At 38.0% G+C, this 14,918-nt stretch overlaps 1 protein-coding gene across 7 annotated transcripts in view; it reads left to right on the top strand.

The window, feature by feature from the left end:
* The window catches only part of RASSF8 (Ras association domain family member 8), a 94,616-nt gene that overhangs the window by 25,127 nt on the left and 54,571 nt on the right, over window positions 1-14,918 (top strand). Inside the window, exon 1 of one of the 7 annotated variants that reach the window (XM_065032414.1) lies at window positions 9,180-9,232. The exons of the other annotated variants lie outside the window; for them this stretch is intronic. The gene's annotated coding sequence lies outside the window, so the exon portion shown is untranslated. Of the gene's footprint in view, window positions 1-9,179; window positions 9,233-14,918 lie in introns of those variants that run through there. 7 annotated transcript variants of the gene reach the window in all.

Consider the following 14,918-nt stretch of genomic DNA (forward strand, 5'->3'; position numbering starts at 1 on the left):
GGACTACTTAAACTTTCATTCCTCTTCTGAAAGTTTTTCTGTATAAACAAAAATGTAACATTTCACTTTGCCATTGTCTGGGTGGCTGCAGATGGTGCCTTTTGCCTTCTAGTGGAAATGATACTGGGTATATGAGCAAGAATCCAGTGCAGGGAGAGGGTGGGACTCCTCTTGTGTTTTGATAAAGACCTAGATTTCAAAAACATAACTTTCTACCACTTGGAAAGTTGTCCTGGGTTGTATAATGCTTTGTCTTGGTGATATCTTCTGCTGTAGGCAGGAGTGCATCACTTCCATGCTGTCACTGGTGATGCCTGATGCCACTCAGTTCTCCTATCAGTTTGGTGAATGCTTGAAGAAATGCTATTTTCTGCCCTCTGCAAATATCACTGGCACAGTGAGGTGAGGAGATATCATAATTTCTGAAGCAGCATGCTCTCCACATGCTTTGTGAAACCTCTAAGTTTGGGTTTTTTTTTAATGCAGTGGTGTAAAGGCTGTATATCAGCTATTAGATTTTTTCTGTCAATTGTAGCAGTCTATTACTTGTGGTAAGGGCAGACTTGCTCCTGAAAGTGCTGGTAAAAGGCTGTGCTTTAAGCAGTGAATGCAGTCGTGTTTGATTTCTCTGCAGCACAGGTTTGAAAGCCAGTGGTCTTGAGCTGCATGGTGGTTGTTGTTCTTCCCCCCTCATTTCATTTCTGAATGCCTCCTGTGAAAGTTTATAAAATCTTATTGAAGGTTTTGATGATTACATTTTTTCTAGTCCTTTTGCAAGAATTATTAGCTTTCTTGTGATAATTCTATCATAAATACAGAATTATTTGAAAGCTACTTACTTAGCCTTTATATCTCTTCTTTTTCTTGTAGTCATGCCTGACTCATAGACCTGGACTAGCACAACTACACTGTTGGTGGAATAGATTTGGCAAAGGAAACCAGTACTGGCCTAAACTGTTAGATTTTGGGGAGCAAAATGTCTTTTGTGTCAAATGATACATTGTGGTTGCAAGTTTAAAAGTGCTTCTGCCGTGCTTTCTTTAGCACAGAGCATCCACTTGGCAAGTCAAAATTATTGAACTGTTGCTGCCCTTGTAGCTGGTTTTAGAATTTGACTCCAAAAAATTAGCAATAGTTATGGTTGAACTCTTTATTAGAAATATAGAGAAGTCTCAACACAGGCAGCTGGTGCTATGGCAGAAAACCACCTTTTATTCTACAATGTAGAATTATTTAGTTGTAGTCGATCAGGTGAAAAATCAATACTTTTTTGGTGCTTCTGTCTGCAAAGAGAATAATTAGTTGCTGCAGCTGAATGTAATATTGTGTCCAACTGATGTATTGTATTATACAGTGAGCTATAAGTTGATACTTTTATCTTTTGTGGAGCTGAATAAAATTTTCATTCTTATTGATCTATTTCTTCTTTCCAGCTGAAGAGATTGTCTGATCTTCCAGTGATTATAAACAGTAGTAGCTAGTAAAGATGTGTGAATGTTGGTATTAACTCAGACAATTAAGATGTCATTAACGTATTGAAAAGTGGTGCATTTTCTAGCTGTAAAGTGGTGTTTTCATATTTAACATTAACCAAATATTACTTAATTTTTGGTTAATCTTAAAAGCTGTGTAAAAGTACTTTAAAGCTTTTGGTAGTTTTAAACTGTAAACATGCTAATACTAAGTCATTAGTTGGTGCATTCTTAACATAGTTATTAAAGATTAAATATTGAGTTGCAGCCATGTGTTTTTTCACAAAATATTTAGTTAAGGAGGAAGCAGTATAGATTTTTTCACATGATGGGACAAGAAAGCACATGGAGAAAAAAAATCCAACAACCAACCAACCAAAACCAACCAACAACAATGGACTCTTCGGGAATATCCATTACTCTTTGTTCCCAGTGGAAGTTTAGGTGCTTATATGGCATTTCCATAAGGACCTAATATGTGAAATATTGCCTGCTCAATGGCATTACGGAGGCTCTTTGTGGGTGCTACACCACCCTGCTTGATTTGGAAGTGGATGCTATCAGTAGGATAGTTAGTGTTTTGTGCTGATTTCTTTAGAGGTAGAATTGTTTTATGTCACTGAGGGAATCAGCATAGGGAAGAAGGAACTGAATAAGTTCATGGTCAGTGTGTGTCTTGAGTAAATATAAAAACCTTTGTGTGAATTTTTTTGTTCACAGCTCACAGCTACAGAAGATCATAAATGCTCCCCAATTTCTAATTTAAAAGTACAGCAGAACATTGTGATCCAGTGATCTGTGTAAATGATGAAAAGAATGGTGTGGAGGTGGGATAAAAGCATGTGGAACACCTGTGATAAAGAAACACTATAGATGTCTTTGAAAATGGTGTCAATAGCACACACCACTCCTCTTTTGCTCTTGAAGCATTATAAACTGCTTTAACATTGGAAGAAGTGAGTCTGAATTATCAGTACATATCTACTCATGGGGGAAAAATAGAATGGTATTATAAGAAGAAAGGATAGGTGAAGTATCCTTCAACCAGGGAAGTTATCTTCTTAGAATACAGGGGTGAAGTACCTGTCTCACTACATTATCTTTAACATTTCAAAAGATACTTGAGACTAAGGACTTTGATACACTGAGTTACAGTAGTTTAACAAGCTAATATGCATACCTTTGTGGAGGTTCTTAACCTGTTCTCATTAAAGTTAAAATGCTTTAGTATGAACTTCTTTGCTTCCCTTTTATCTGGTATATTTTACCTCATACTTGTGGATGGCCAAGACTAGTAACCGTTAGCTCATCATGGCCTGTTTAGAAGGCTGGTTGGCAGAGTCACTTGGGAGACAGTTCTGAAGGGCAAAGGAGTCTAAGAAGGCTGGTCACTCTTCAAGAGTAATTTGTACTATGGTTCCACTGTAAAACTGCTTGTGGTTAAGCTGTGAAACTCTTGCTGCAGTGACAACAAGCCTTACTCTGGCCACTGTGTGCAATGGGATGTTAGGTTAGCTGAATATGTGATCTGACCCACAACTAGCTTTTCTTGTGTTATTGGAAAAAGCAAGCAGTAAGTGTGTAAAGTAGAGCTCTCCTCCCTTTTTCTTTCGAAACCTTTAGGCTAGAGATAATTGAAGTACTCTGACTTCAGCCCCATGCTGTCTGGAACACCATTACTATGCTTAATTGCATATTACCTTTAGCAGGAATTATATTTGTGACCTCAGTTAAGTGACTCTCCTGTCACGTTCTTATTGTGTTCAGTTGAAGCAAGTCCAGCATCTTGTGTGCTGTGGTGACCATGTGGACAAAATATCAAAGACCCCTTACTAAAAAGGAGGAGAAAAATTAGGGATGAGTACTTGGAGCATAGATGGGAGCTGAACAAGGGAACAATGAATTGGATCATTAATGTTGCTGATGTTAGCCAAAAATGCTTGGAGCATATTGAAGGAGGGTATTGACTCCTTTTAGAGCAGTAAAGCCATATAAAATAATTCCCAGGTGATAGATGTATCTTTTTCTCATAATTGTTGGAATCTGCTAGGTTAAATCCATTTGCAGTGAGGTTTGCCTAGTGAAGTAGTAGACTGGTTAGTTTGAAAGGCAGTATGCAAGCAGGAGCCTTTATCTTTTCCAGTTTGAAGACCCCCAAAGATCTTTTCAGTAGAGGTAAGCCCAAGCAATTAAACACTTGCTGAGCTGGTTATAACTGCAGCTGTATGTGTTTTATTCTGGTGGGGGAGCATGGGAGGCAAGTTGTTTATTTACCAGTGGTTGAATTCCAGAGTTTTGCAGCACCAAATCCTGGTGTACATCTTGCTTATAATGAAATATTTGAGCTGTCATGCGATAGCTCAGGTCTGTGGTTCATTTTCATTCAAGTAATTTCATTAGTTTCCACTTGGTCTCTTAAGATCCTTTTATTAAATCGTATGAAGAATAAAGGGGGGAAATACACATTTTTCTCAAGTTATTTGCAGAGAGGTAGCACTGTACTGTAGGGTTTGTGCTGAAGAGTTTGGACACTACAGAATTCTTCTACTTACAGTTTTGTTAGTTCTGTGCCATGACCATATTGTGTACTCGTAGTGCTACTGTTCTGATGTAGCAGCAAGATAGTATTTCTTAAATGGGTTGGGATTACAGTTTTCTAGAAACAAGCTGTGGATTTCTTGTGGTCTGGAAGCCTTTTAACTCTCCCTATGGTCTTTGTCATTTTCAAAGATCAAAACATCCTATTCAGCCTCATTTGTCTCTGATACTTGCTATTTCAAAAACTGTTTCATTGTTCGCGAATGTTGGTTTTGAAAAATATGCACACTTTGCCATAGTTGAATGTTTTGTATATGGACAGGTTGCATTTGCCCTTAAGGAAGAAGCTGTCCTAAGGCCTTAATTAGTTGTTTCTTGGCTTTCATTGAAATAATGGAAATTGCAAGGGAGTGCTAATCAGTTTTAGTGTAATCTGAATGGGATCTGGATCAGTGTTAACTAAAAACATGTCTAAGTCTTGGGATAGTAATTTCATTTTTCTTCCCATGTATTCCTCCCAGCTGTATGCTGGCTGAAGAGTTAGATTTGTAATACCTTGTAAAAAATGTTTGCAATTTTGCAAACAAATAACTAGGCTTGGGAAGGAGGATAAAGGGATTTATTAAACTGTGTCTAGATGTAGTTGAAAAAGAGCTTTGTTTTGATGAGTTACAACTTTGTCAACCTTTTATGTGTTTCTATCAAACAGACTTATTTTCATACATTAGCAGATCTGGACTGCATATTTTTTTTGGCCACTTATGCTCAGGTTTCCGATGGCTGAGAAGTACTCTGAAGCTGATGAGGATTTTCAGATCCCAATGCATATTCAGGGGGATATGTGGAACTGCTTCTTTCAGCCCCCTCTAAGGGTCTTCACACTTCTCCTGGGAAGTGGCAAACACCTATTTAAGCTTCATGCCTTCCATGAAGCGTGTTGTTGCAGCGAAAGAATAAAACCTTCCATGTGCTGGTATTTACGTGTTGCACACTAACATTGCAGTACATCTTCACAGCATGTTTGCCTCTAGAGTTTGCAGCTTTTTGGCTTTGAGCTGCAGAAGTTTGATTACCAGCTGTAGTGTGTGTGTGTGTGTGTGTGTACCTCCCATGTGTCCTTGCAGCGCATGGGACCTTTTCAAAGGGATTTGGGGTTTTGCTGGCTGGTGCTCCTAAATCAAGAGAGCCATTGCCAAAGAAGTCTGAAAGCAGCATAACAGACATGATAGTCTTTATTGCTGTGTTTCTCTTGATCCTTTTTTGTTTTGTTCTGCTAATGGCAGCAGGATCTGAATCTTGCTTTTGAACTTTGAAGACAAGCTTTCCATTTTCTCTGGCCTATGTTGAGCACTTAAGTAGTGAGTCTGATGTTTCCCTACAAGAAAAGAAAAAGTAAATAAGCAAATGTTTTTTCAACTGTAAGGAAAGATCTTTGGATGTAAGTGGTGACTTCCACCTTGGTCTGACTGGACTTAATGTGAGGACTTTATTAGTCAGTGAGGAAAAAAAACTAACAAAGAGAGGATTTCCTGACTTGAAGTTTTCATGAAGAAAAGGCTTTGGGGTTATAAAGGCTGTCTCTGTTTCCACTGTTCCAATGCTTGGAGAGTCTGGTTAGCCTGTAGCTTTATGACATTTATTTACCTTTGCTATACAATATACTTTTTAACTAACCCATTATGTTATTTATTGTAACATACCTTTTTTTGTGGTTATTTTTTTATTTGACTTGGCAATCTTGAACAGTCATCTATGAAAATAGCTTCTCCCATCCCATACCTTTCATTTACCCAAAAGTGTAAATCCACTGATTTTTATGCTTTTCAGAGAATTAAAGTACTGAGTGGTGGGGATCATGTTTATGTAAGAAGACTTTTTTGTTGTTGTTGTTTTAGCATTTTCATTATAACCACCATTAATTAGTTGCATTTCACAACCACAGTGGTTTGAGATGTGAAGCACTGGCCTATACCATAAGCTGAACTGTAGAACATCTTACAGGATAGCAGAAGCAATGAGCTAATAATCTGCCAGGTTCAGTTTTATTTTTTCATAGGGATGAAAACAATTACACAATATGAAGCAACTTGTGATCTGTCTTCTGTTTAAATTAATACCATCTATGTATATTTGGAGTTTGTTTAGCATCATAGAAATATCTTCAGGGTTGTGTTAATTCCCCTCCACTGTAGGCAGAATATCTTGAGATTTGTCTTCTTTTTGCCTTTCTGAGATGAGCAGTCTGACATTTTTCTTTAGCCAGTTACTGAACACATCTGATTTTTCTGTACGTTTGAGTTAGGATCTTTAAAATTAACCCTCTGGTATTGTGATTGTGTTTTGTTTTGTTTTTCCCTCCCCAGTGTGAGCTAAGATGTAATTGTCATCCTAGGTGATTTAAAGATATAGTCACCCTGTTGAGAACTAGGAACTAAATCCCAGATATGTTTGCATTAGTTGTAAAACTAATGTAATCTTAAGCTGTAAAGCGTTGCTTTCTTCTTGGTTAATAGTGGCCTTTTAAATGGTGACTTATGTTGCCAATGACACAAATTAAGTTTTGTAGTAGGTAAAGCAAAAACTTGCTATTTACCTCTATGCTATCAAACAAATAAATATCAAAGACTTTAGTCGCATAAATTGTCACTTGAGCATTTCTTGGTAGCTGGGGCTTAGTTGGCACTTATTCTACCAGATACTAATTACCTACCAGTGAGTGTCTAACCAGAGATCATCATTACTTCTGAAACTGTTGTGGGAGTCTTGATTACTTTCTACAAGGTTTCTCTTAAGTTAATATCTTCTACTAGACAGATTATATGGCTTTACTTACTGTTGTTTGAGATGGAAGTAATGGTTTGTGGTAGAGAACTAATTTTTTCTCAACCTCTCATTTATCTTACACTTGCACCCATGCAAGGTTGAAGCATACTTGAAATTCATTGCACTGGGAGGATTGCTTCCAGAGGGTTGATTAAGCTTCTTTTGAAGGAGTGCAGCAAAACCTGCAAAAATCAGCTGCTTGTCTTTCATTGACTCACTGCTAATTGCAAGGAAAGAAAAATGTAGTTAGTTTGGCTTCTATTGATGACATAATGAAGAAAAATGGAAGCTCTGAAGAAAGAGAAGTCTCTGATTATATAATAGCAGTAGCTGTTATAAAATGTTTATTCCTTTGATTAGTAACAATTAAGAAATGGTGTATTATGATCCCACTAATAACACTTCCTCACATACTCAGGAAGGGGAGACGTGACAACACAGGACACACAGATGTTGGCTGAAGGTCTGATGGAAGGTGCTCATTTTCAACAAGGACAAATGCTTGTGGAGTAAGCTAGAAATCTGCAAGCTTTAAGCCCTGACTTTGCAGGTGCCATCTGTGACTGTTTTTACAACCATGAAATGCATAACAGCTGTATACTTGAGTATTTTACCTTTTTATTATCTAGTGTGTGCTTTGAGTTAGAAACATTTGAAGTTCATTTTATATAAGCTGACTATTTGCAGACACAAGTTACCTCAGAGTGCTAACTTAATGAACTTGCTGTGTTATTCTTATACTGAAATTGAGTTACTTTGAGTGTGTTCCAATATATACAACAAAATGATGTGGTGTCTTCCACTTTTCATGTGCATCAGCACAATAAAACCTAAAGTAATGAGTTTTTTTCAAAACTTAATTGAAATAAAGATCTCTTTACATATTGGTGATAATGTAAAGTCTCTTTGGTCCCTGAGCACTTTAACTTTTCCTTATCTGCAAAAGCCCACCAAGGGGTGGGCTTTCTGGTGTCTTTCATGACTGGAAATATTTTGTTTTGGTATCATCCTTTCCTTGTAGATGACCACATCTGGATTTGGTTCCTAACCCAGTTCACTATAAATTGAGGGGTGTCCATGTGGGACAGGAAGAAATGGAGCAGGTAGGGAAAGTGGTACAATTTTTGGCTGCAGAGTTGACTTGTGCTTTAAAGTGTCAATAGAACTATGTGCATTTGAAATAGGGAAAAGATGTGCTTGTGGAATCAAATGTGAAGGCTGTAGTGCACTGTATGCAAGATGGCAATAATAAAAGAAAGCACTGTAGGACTTTAGAAAAGGTGCAGGTGTTCTCTCTCTCCCACCAGTTTTTGCCGCTGCTGAGCTTAACTTTGTCCTGTGCAATTAATTACAAGAAGGTGGGAATTGGGAGGGTTATCAGGAGTAGCTTAAAAGTCTCTTTGCTAAGTAAGGGTAATTGAAGTTAACCTTTAAACCCTTTGGGAAATCATTCTTTTGGATGAGAACTTTCTTGTATCAAAGGGGTTAGTTGAAAATGCAGAGTGATGTTCCTGCTAATGTTAGAGACACAACTGACTTGAAACTGGATTTTTTTTGTTTGGATTAATGCTAAATCAAACCAATTTGAAATCACAAATAATCTGCAGTGACTGTTTCATTGTAATATCTTAATTATTTTCTGTTCCTGATGTGTATTCTGCAAACTAACTTATCTCAGTCCTCATATGAAAACAGACTAAATCATCAGATAAAGTGATGCTGTGTAAACAACCTATGGGAGCGGAAAAGAATGGTCTTTGCTTGCAAAGATGATGTCAGTCTTTCAGGATTTTTTTAAAATAGAACAAGCTCTGCAGAATTGACTGCTAACTGCTCTGATGTGGAAATAAAGTGTCTGCAGTGCCTAAAAAATGAAGAATGGTTTTCTCAAGAATTGTGATGTTGACTGTATGAGTGAACTGAAGGGACTGTTGGATTCTGCCTGTATTGCAAACACGGGCTGCAATGCTAGAGTGCTCCTTTGCCACTAGTTCGGTTGTAATGCTGGCTGGGACAGATGCTCAGTGGCAAAGGAAGAGAAATCTTTCTTTATTCTTTCACTAGTTTTGCATGTGTGTCCTTAACTACACTCATGCAAATAAAACAGCATCCTATTGCAGTTTTTTCTCAGTTACTGTCAACCAGATTTATCATCAAGGAAAGAAATTAATCCAAATGCCACATCATTGTACTACCATTTTTAGATACTACCATGTTTGTTGCCTAAATACATGGATGACTTGTCCAGCTATACTTTTCTGGAGATGTGCATGGTTGATGACATACACATTTTAACTGGAATTGTTCTTTTAAAATGTCTTCCTATGTTTCTAACCAATAGGATTTATAACAGTGGAAGCTAAATCCGTGCACTTTTTGGTTACCTACAACCCAAACAGGTCAGTGGATATGTGAATACACAGACCTAATCATGATTTCTTCTAAATACCACTTGATTGTATTACTTCAGTCTTTCTTCTTTTAAAAAAAAAAAAAAGCTTTCCCATACCTGCTTTTCTGAGAATCAGTGCAAAATATTTTGTCATCTGTAGGTATGGCAAGAGTTTGATGCTGTGTTTAAAGAACTAAAAGTCAACTGTACAGTTTGTTTCAAATGATAAGGCAGGCAGGTAAAGAGGTGGAGCTGCTCGCTGTCCTTTAAATCTACAGAGCAGACTTTAATCATGAGCAAAAAAGACTATGGGTGAAATTTTTTCTTCCATAACACAAATTCTTGTTATGACTTTACACCTTCTCTACTGTTATGTTGGATTATGAAGTGAGCCTGCATACGTCTAACTACAGCAGTGTGGCCAAGGTAGTGGTTCCTCGCAGAGGTCCCTCTGATCAGCAGTGTCCAGGAGCCTTAGCAGTTCTAAGCCTGCTGTAGGAAGCAGACAAAAGCATGCCTCCTGTCACTAAGCATAGTGCTGCAATGCCTGCTGTTCTAGAAACAACTTGCTGACAAGAAGAGAAAATTACTGGTTTCTGTGCTATTACTCTGGTATTCTTCTAAATGGACTTGTGCAGAATGTGAAAAGGTATGAGGGACTAGTGTAGTATGCACACAGTCTGGGGATGAGTCTTGATGGCTCTCTGTATCAGCGTGCCCTTTTGATCTTGGATTAATTGTTACAGTGAGCGTTAATGATAGGTGTTGCCAAGTAAAATGTTAGTACTTTGGAGGAAAACAATGTACCCTACCTGTGAGTATTGTACTTTACATGATGATGTCCTCTTAGTTTACATGTTGGGGTCTATTGGTTACGTTGTTAAAACAAAACAAAACAACAGCAACAAAAAATAACTTCCAGTGTTTGTTTTTTCCCTTTTTTCAACAACTGGAATTCTAAAGGTTTAAAACTGTTTTAAACTAATTCAAGCCTGTTGTTCCTGGAAAGAAAAGTATGGAAAGCAGATGCCCTTCACATACTTGCAGGGAGAAAACTGACAGGCAGAATTCCTAAGATCATCATGAAAACTTTAAAAAATATATATATATTTTTTCACTCTTTTTGTTTTACCTATCAACATGATGTTGTAGCACTTGCTCTTCTGCACTTCAGTTGAGCTTAAAGAACTAGGATACCATGTTTGTTTTAGGGTTGGATTTGAAGAGATTGTTGTCCAAATCTTTCTTCTTCCTGAGAAGAGATAAATAGTAAGAAAAAGGCAACCATTTTTCTGACTTATGTAGGAAGGGATGTTAATGCTGGTGCTTCTGCTAACACAGGATATGGCTTAAAAAAACCACACAAAACTACAGAGGGATCAGAGACATGAGCTGCTTAATTGCATGTGACCATAGACAGGTGGTAATGTATGCAGGACTTGAGTGCTGTAGTCAAGTTGGCCACAAGCAGACATAGGACAGAATGATGCATTGAAGTCAGCACTTGGATGATTCCTCTGTCAATTCTGTTTGAGGTGTCAGGTTGCTCTGGGGAAGAGGGAGAATAAGCTTTTTTTGATCTTGCTGTGACTGGCTACCTTCTACAGTCTGTGTGCAGCGAAAACATAAACAAATTGGTGCTCCTTTTATATTCTCCTGATAATGTGTCGTATTTCTGGTTTGTATCAGTCTTTTCTGCATAGGTAAGAGCGGTAGCCTGGATGGGCTGACACAATACTGTTACTTTGGGAGCATGTGCTGTATATCAGCAGTGTCAGATAGGACAGAAAAGTCGAGCTAGCAGGAGGGAAAGCTACTTTCTGCTCTACGCTGGTGCACCCCTAAATTTTCTCGTCAACCTTTCTTATATTCCATCTTGACATTTGATATGCAGGCATGATCACATCTGTGGACCTTCATGCTTTTTCATGAGACTTCACATGAGGATGCTGTGTGCACTAACTGATTTGTGACAGGGAAGGGTTTTTTTCCTTGCTAGGAGCCAAACACCAATTCCAGATTTATTTTTACATAGGTTATTATATAGCTGCTGAAGGATAACTTTTGATTAACAATGCTGAGAAGATAATTGGGACCATCTGACCCAGATGTGGTGGAAGGCCTCCCTAGCTTGCAGCACCTGATCTCCCTCACTACTCTGTCCAAAACAAACATACCTTTCACCACTACCTCAAGGCATTTAGAAATCCATCTGTACTTTGGATATGATGATTGTGACCTTGAGGCTAATAATTTATAGCTGTAGGCTCCATGTGATGTCTGCAGTCTTTCAGAATTGTTGTTACCTTGATAGAAACATAAGCTAATGTTGTGTATCTCCCATTAGCCCAAAAAACTGACCAAAGTGTTTTGACCTTGTTAAAACTACAGCTATGTCTCCTTGGAGGTAATGAGTCAATCTTTTGAGATTACCTTTTCCATATTTTTTCTTTCATGGCTAATCGCTACTTAATTTCAACAAAGCCACTTTAAAGATTTCTTGCTTATGATTAAGGATGCTGCTTTCCTGTATTTAGAAAGGAAAAAAAAAAAAAAAATTGAAAAGCCAGCTTCATTCCTTTTTTTAATGGTGTTTCTTCTTAAGGTGTTTTTCAGTGTCAAAGTGCGTAGTGTTTCTCCCAAACTTCATTTGAACAGAGGATTACTTTGTTTCATGTGAACTGGGACATAGTTCAGTAAGCTATAGAACAACATAATAATTTAAGGTAGAAAAGGATTTGTTGCGATGCCAGGCCTATTTTCCTTCCATGTGAGTGGAAGGGTCAGAATTGCTTTAGAGATGTGTGACTGAAAGAGACCTCCTGAATTTGAAGTGATTTCTTGTTCTTCTGAATCCTCATTCTGCACTGCAGATGAGTTATGATAGTCAGGAAAATTGGGGGTGGAAAAAAAATCAGTGGGAACAAATTCTCAAAAAAAAAAACAACCAAACCATTTTGTGTTTTCATATTCTCTGAAGTGGTGACTGGCAAGTCAGTCTTGTTCAGTTTGCTTTTGTTGGTAATGCCATCATATATTTGGATGATGAATTGTCTTCGATTCTCCCTTCTTCCATCATCACTAGGAAACCCCTTTCCTCTCTGCTGGGTAGGCTCCAAAGTGTGATGCAAATAGTTGTTTGGGATAGACAGGGATAACAGACACCACATGTGTCTCAAAGCGACATTTGGGAATACAAGAAGGGTCTGTTTGAAAGCTGTTGCAAGCAAAGAAAATTAGGTCTTTGTTTCTTCTCTGCTCTTGGGTTTTCAGCCTTGTGCCTTCTTTGAGCCTGTTAATCAAATAGGAAGAAAGCAAATGCTTTACTGTACTTTCACTTTACATGTTGCTTGCCCAACAGTGTATATATATTCTTTATGAACAGATTTTTACCCTGCAGCGGTGTAAAGCTGGCATATTGGTGTGCCTCCTGGCACAGAGCGGCAGAACTGGAGCTAAACAGAGTCTCAGGCTTATGTTTGGTTTGCTGAAGTGATGAGCCTGCTTAGGTTTGTTTTTATTTATCTTCTCTCCTACAGGAGAGGGGGATCTTCCCACCTACAAGAGCTAGAAATCTTATGCTTTTTATGCTTTCTCCCTACCATAGTTCCTTACATTTGCAGTGTTTATTTTCTCATGATCTTGAAATAGCATGATCATCTGCATGATTTTACTAGTTTGGAGACACCAAACAGATTATGTAGCCTGTTGTGTGGAACTGGTCATCTTGGTTCACCTTGCTAAGAAATCTGGCCTCTGAGGAAGTCCTTTATTGTGGCATCTCTTAAAAGAAGCTCTTCCTTTCAGCTGCTTGTGGCCTACTTCTGGCATTTGTATGTGTGCATCTTCTCAGAGCCTTGTAGGAATAAAAGTTACATTTAATGCCTCTCTAGTTCTACCTACTTCTGTTAGTTTTTAAAAAAGTAGTTATTTTGTTACTTAATGCAGTATGGTAGAGAGCCAAGACAGCAATTTATATTGTATCCCTACTAACAGATTCAATAAAGCTAGACCTCTTGTTGGCTTGGCTCACTTCTCCGTGTACTTGTATCTTTTTGCATTTTAACATGTTAGGATTTCCTTCTACAAGTATGTATTGGAACTGGGGCTCCAGTCTACAAGGCTGCAGTGTGAGAACAAAGAAGACTTTAGTACTTTCCTTGGGACTCCCATAAAATTAAATACATAAAAGATCTCCATTAAAATGTCTATATTGATGAAGGGAAGGAAAAAAAGCCCACCCTTTTCCTCCAACAGTGGCTTGATTAATGGATTTATTGTTTGTACAGATTTTGTCAGGAAGCCATATGGCTTGAGGAAGACAAAAAGGAAGTGGCTGATGTTGAGAATCTGATTTAATAGGGGTCCCTAAGGACAGAATGTGGCTCTTATCCTTACTCCTTCCCACTCAGTTTGTAAAGTGGTCTGAGAAGAGCTTTAGTGCTTCAATAGAGCTAAAGATAATGCAGCCCTGTTTGAGTGGAAGTGTTGGTCCCTGCTGCTGGATCAGCATTGCAGCTACTCCATTCTCAGGTTAAAAGTCTGCTATTCTTTGCCTGTTGTGTGGAGTATTCTGGAGTAGCTAACAAAGAACAGTAACTGAAATGTTTACTGCTTGTATCTTGGCAGCTATCAGTTTGCAATAGATGAGGACAACTTTAGTATCTTGAAGCTCAGTTCTCGTAGTTTGGGGTGAGATGATATTTCTCTTCTTTACCTCCCCCTCCCCCAGCAAAATTCAAGCATATACATCTCTGGATTAACTGAGTCACCATCTGTATTTTCCTAATCTAGCATGTGTATATGGGGATTGATAAGTAACTGAGGCTCAAGCACTGGTGATTTAACCTATATTGGATTAAATGAATGTTCAGCATTATCTATGACTACATGGTGAGTAAACCCAAGTACAGATCTGAAGTGATTGATGTTCTATAGTGTAACTGCAAGCAAATACATTAAGGCTGTTTTAATAAGCACTTCTTCCATGTATGAAATTACAGCTTCTCAGCTGGGAGGCATAAGCTCACCAAAAACTGGTTAGGGTCATTTTGGAGCTAAAGTAAAAGGCTCATGTGAACCATTAGTAATTGATAGTGGGTACACAGGGTGGAAAGCGTAAAACATCACAAAGACATATTCTGACAACTCAGGAATCTAATGAATATTGGTTTGTGAGTAAAAGCTATATATATTTAGCTGATGGTGGTGAAAATTATTTGCTATGTCCCTGAGATTTCTGGAGCTCCTGTATATGAAAACTATAAAGTTTTTGCCCATAATGAGAAGTAGTTACTCCTGTAGGGCTTTGTGTATTGCATGTAGTCTAGTATTTTACAACAGGCCAGTCCTTTCCTTCCAGATCTTTAGGAGGTTTTTGTTGTTTCCTGGACCCTTATGACATGCTTACACTGGAGTCGGTGCTTATTGGATCTTTTCATATAGCTCTGATGGTACTAGGAGAAAGAGTTTGTCTGTACAACCACTTGTCTTGACAAAATTCAGTGGCTGACAACAGTGAAAGAGGAGATACTAAAAGACTAGAGGAAAGTTTTCCTGATTTAGATCTATTCTTCTATGCTTCTGTCAAGCTGTAAAGTTCTCATTTAGTGTTACACATCATTCCTGTGAAATATTATTCAGAAAGTCTTTGAAGGTTTAAAAGTAACCCCTTCTTCTTGGCCATGACATAG

This window comes from Columba livia, chromosome 1, assembly GCF_036013475.1.
Source record: "Columba livia isolate bColLiv1 breed racing homer chromosome 1, bColLiv1.pat.W.v2, whole genome shotgun sequence".
NCBI classification, from domain to species: domain Eukaryota; kingdom Metazoa; phylum Chordata; class Aves; order Columbiformes; family Columbidae; genus Columba; species Columba livia.